We start from the raw sequence: 5,421 nt of genomic DNA on the forward strand, positions 1-5,421 counted from the left end.
ATCATTCAGCCACATGGCTTGGTGTATAGGGTTAGGAAGGAGACTTGACTCCAACTGCTGGTTTCTGTCAGTTTTGGCCAATTTAGCTAACCTACGTAAAGCTCATTTTTCTCCTTTGTAAAATGGAGGAGAAAGGATCAACCTGATAGACTACGGTCACCATCTGTACATAAAATTCCCCCAAACTAATTATAACTGAAAGTTTGTACCCTTTGGCCAAAATCTCCCCATTTCCCCAGGCAACCCTTATTCTACTCTCTGGTTTTATGAATTCATCACTTCAGATTCCACAGATGAGTGAGATCACGTAGTATTTGCCTTTCTGTATCCAGTTCATTCATATTGTTGTATGTTGTAAATGGCAGGCCTTCCTACTTTTTAATGGCTGAATAATAACCCACTGTATATAAACCGCCTTTTCTTTACCCATTTGTCCATTGATGGACACGTAGACTGTTTCCATATCTTGGAATTACTGCGAATAATGTTTCAGTGAACATGGGGATGCAGATATATCTTCAAGATACTGATTTCATTTCCTTTGGATGCATACCCAGAGGGGGGATTGCTGGATCATAAAATAGTTCTATTTTTTAATTTTTTGAGAAGCCTCCATATTGTTTTCCATATTGGCTGTACCAACTTACATTCCCACCAACAGTGCACCAGGGTTCCCTTTTCTCCACATCCTCACCTGCTGTCTTTTACCTTTCTGGTAATAGTCATCTTAACAGGTGTGATATATCTCCATGGTTTTGTTAGCATTTACCTAATAAATGGTGATGTTGAGCATCTTTTCATGTATCTTTTGGTCATTTCTACATCTTTGGAGAAATACTGACTTAGGGCCTTTGCCCATTTTAATGGGGTTTTTGCTTCAGTTTTATGTTGTTGCTGTTTGTTGTTTTGTTTTTGTTTTTCATTGGGTTGTATGAGTTCCTTATATATTTTAGATGTTAATCCTTATCACATTTATGATCTGGAAATATTTTAGTCTATCCTGTAGGTTGCCTTTGTTGTGTGTACAAGCCTTTTAGTTTAATATAGTCTCATTGTTTTGTTTTTGCTCTGTTGCCTGAGATTTGCCCAAAATCATTGCCAAGATTAATGTTAAGGAGACTTTCCCATATGTTTTCTTCTCAAAGCTTTACAGTTTCAGGCAATACATTTAAGTCTTTAATCCCTTTGGAGTTAATTTTTGCATATGGTGTAAGTAATAGTCCAATTTCGTTTCTTTGTACATGGGTATCCAATTTTCCCAATACTTATTGAAGAGATTATTCTTTCCCAATTGTACATTCTTGGTTTCATTTTCTGCCTAGAGCAATCTATACTTTTAATGCCATTCCGATCAAAATTCCACCGGTATTCTTCAAAGAGCTGGAGCAAATAATCCTAAAATTTGTATGGAATCAGAAGAGACCCAGAATCGCTAAGGAAATGTTGAAAAACAAAAATAAAGCTGGGGGCATCACTTTACCTGATTTCAAGCTTTATTACAAAGCTGTGATCACCAAGACAGCATGGTACTGGCATAAAAACAGACACATAAACCAGTGGAACAGAGTAGAGAACCCAGATATGGACCCTCAACTCTATGGTCAATTAATCTTCAACAAAGCAGGAAAAAATATACAGTTGGTTTCATTTTCAATTATTAGTTGACCATATATGCATGCATTTATTTCTGGGCTCTAGATTCTGTTCTACTGGTCTGTGTCTGTTTTTATACCAGTACCATACTGTTTTGATTACCATAGCTTCATAATATAGCTTGAAATTAAGAGGTGTGATGCCAGGCGCCTGGGTGGCTCAGTGGGTTAAGCCGCTGCCTTCGGCTCAGGTCATGATCTCAGGGTCCTGGGATCGAGTCCCACATCGGGTTCTCTGCTCCGCGGGGAGCCTGCTTCCTCCTCTCTCTCTCTGCCTGCCTCTCTGCCTACTTGTGATCTCTCTGTGTCAAATGAATAAATAAAATCTTAAAAAAAAAAAAAGAGGTGTGATGCCTCCCAACTTTGTTGTTCTTTCTCAAAATTGTATGTGTGTGTATGTATGTGATATATATATATACACACACACACACACATATATATATCACATACATACACATACATATGTATATATATACACATATATATGATTATGTTAACTTTTCAGGGTGTTTTGTGGTTCCATACAATTTTTAGGATTATTATTTCTATTTCTGTGAATAATGCCATTGGAATTGTGATAGGGATTGCACTGAATCCATAAATTGCTTTGGGTAGTTTGGACATTTTGACAATATTGAGTATTCCAATCCAAGAACATGGTATCTTTTAATATATTTGTGTCTTCCATTTTTTTTTTTTTAATCAATGTCATATAGTTTTCCACATACAGCTCTTTCACCTCCTTGATGAAATTTATACCCAGATATTTTATTCTTATCTGGTTTTGGTATGAGAGTGATGCTAGTCTCATAAAATCAGTTTGGAAGTGTTCCTTCCTCTTCAATTTTTAGAAGAATTTGAGATTAGTATTACTCTTCTTTCCATATTTGGTGAAATTTACCAGGGAAATCATCTGGCTCTGGGTTTTTCTTTTGGGGGAGATTTTTGATTGCTAATTCCATCTCCTTACTTGTTAATGATTTGCACCTGTTTTCCATTTCTTCATGATTCAATCTCGGTAGTTTGTATGCTTCTAGAAATTTATCTATTTCTTTCTCTTTATCCAATTTATTGATGTGTATCTGTTGATAGTGGTCTCTCATGATCCTTTGTATTTCTGTGGTACCAGTAGTAATGTCTTCTCTTTTATTTCAGATTTTGAGTCCCCTCTCTCTGTTTTTGCATGGTTAGTCTAGCTAAAGATTTGCCAATTTTATCTTCTTTTTTTTTTTTTACTATGTCATGTTAGTCACCATACAGTACATCATTAGTTTTTGACGTAGTATTCCATGATCATTGTTTGCATATAACACCGCAACAACTCTTCGTTTCACTGATCTTTTCTAATGTCTTTCCTGTCTTTATTTCTGCTCTGATCTGTATTATTTTCTTCTTTATGCTAACTTGGGGCTCAGTTTGTTCTTCTCTTCCTAGTTCCTTGAGGTGCAAAGTCGGGTTGTTTGAGATGTTTTTTTCTTAATGTAGGTTTTTTTGATCACCTATCAGGAATGACAGAATCCAAGAGTGGAGGTGAAAGTTGAGTGCTTGCTTAAGCATCCGCAGGGGCCTTCAAAGGTTCAAAATCATTGCAGTGAGTCAAAGGAAATAAAAATCGAGTTAGTGCACAATACATGATGACTTAAGGGAAATATACAGGAAGTTCTCAGATGATGGGGATAAGGATTAAAAAATGGTAACAATGGAAATTCAGAGGAGCAATTGTATGTATGCAGCAGGTTCACTAAGAAGTGAGTCTCTCTCCTGCTGGCAATGTCATTGTTTTCTTTCTTCTTCTCCACATTCCACTTCTTGCTCATAATAATCACGAAGTAAGACAAAGGAAGGATGAGACAGTGGATGGAGAGGAACAACATGCCTTTGATTCCAGACACTTTTTATAAATTCCCGTTGAGTCTTGAAAATCATCATTAGCCATCACGGAAATTCAAATCAAAACCACATTGAGATACCACCTTATACCAGTTAGAATGGCAAAAATTGGCAAGGCAAGAAACAACAAGTTTTGGAGAGGATATGGAGAAAGGGGAAACTTCTTACACTGTTGGTGGGAATGCAAGTTAGTGTAGCCATGTTGGAAAATGTCGCAGACCAGCATGAGAAGTCCAAGGGAAGACCGAGAGAGAATGGTGGGGAATTAAGAAAGACAAGAGTCAGAAAGCTGGGATTGGAAAGTCTTCATGGGCTGATAACCCAGTGGACCCCCAAAATGCATGAGAGACCTTATTTTATGGCTCAATAACAAGGATGTTTATCAAGGAACTCGAGGTCAGATGACCACAAGTCCATTTGGCCGCCTTGCTTTAAAACAAAAGTTTATTCAAGTATATTTACAGAGGAACTCAAGAACCGTGTAAGCTTGACCCAGAGTGCTTATGTAAGCCAAACCAAATAGTGAGTGACCTGCAGGGATTGCAAGAGCTAGCCCTTGGTAAAGTTCCTTTGACTGCAAGGACCGTGTCAACTTGCAGTCTGTTCCCCACAGGAAGACAGTGTCGAGTTTCCTCAAAGAATTAAAAATAGAGCTACCCTATGACCCAGCAATTGCACTACTGGGCATTTACCCCAAAGATACAGATAAAGTGAAAAGAAGGGCCATATGCACCCCAGTGTCCATAGCAGCAATGTCCACAATAGCCAAAATGTGGAAAGAGCCAAGATGCCCTTCAACAGATGAATAGATACAGAAGATGTGGTCCATATATACAATGGACTATTACTCAGCCATCAGAAAGGACGAATACCCACCATTTGCAATGACATGGACGGGGCTGGAAAAGATTACACTGAGTGAAATAAGTCAAGCAGAGAAAGTCAATTATCATTTGGCTTCACTATGTTGTGGAATATAAGGAATAACATGGAGGACATTAGAAGAAAGAAGGAGAAAATGAAGGGGAGGAAATCGGAAGAGAAGACCAACATGAAAGACTTTGGATTCCAAAAAACAAACAGAGTTTTAGAGAGGCAGTTGGTGAAGGGATGGGTTTGGCCCAGTGGTGGGTATTAGGGAGGATATTAGTTTTGCATGGAGCACTGGGTGTTATACGCAAACAATGAATCTTGGAACACTGCATCAAAAATTAATGACGTACTTATGGTGACTAATGTAACATAATAATAAAATAATAATAATAAAATAAAGTAACTGTGGCATACATGTAAGCCCCAAATAATTGTTAGCTATTATGTGCCTGGCACAGGTCCAAGTGTACCTATAGATTTGTCTCTTTCAGAATCCTCACACTCCCATCAACAGGTATGTTCTGGTCCAGGATCAAAGATCAAAAAAGAAGCAGAGAGGTGCTGTGATTTGGCCACTTACCTTGCTAATACATGACATCAAGAATAAAAGCTACAGAATGGATTTAAGTCCAAACCCTAAGCCTGAATACTGGACAGGTCCTTAGGTTTTTCCACAAGCAAAGAACCTTGAGGGGGAAAGGAGCTAAAGAGAATATCTGGTGCATTGTATACTCTACCAGATATGGATTAGATAAATCTGTCTTCTTGAGTGGGTTTTCATTTATTTATATTTTCATGTCTCCACAGGTCTTGTCTGTTGTCTCTTCCGACTGATTGTCATCATCACTGGCACAAAGGTTCTACGTCTTGAGTGGAGATGAGTGATGTGAATCTGAAGTCTGTCCCTTTTATCTGCTCTTCCTCCAGCTCTTCCTCTCAGTCTTCCCCCTGTTCTTCCTCTTCCTCTTCTAGCCCTCCTTCTCCTTGTTATTTAATCTCATCCTTG

Source organism: Mustela erminea, chromosome 19 (assembly GCF_009829155.1).
Source record: "Mustela erminea isolate mMusErm1 chromosome 19, mMusErm1.Pri, whole genome shotgun sequence".
Classification (NCBI taxonomy): Eukaryota; Metazoa; Chordata; class Mammalia; order Carnivora; family Mustelidae; genus Mustela; species Mustela erminea.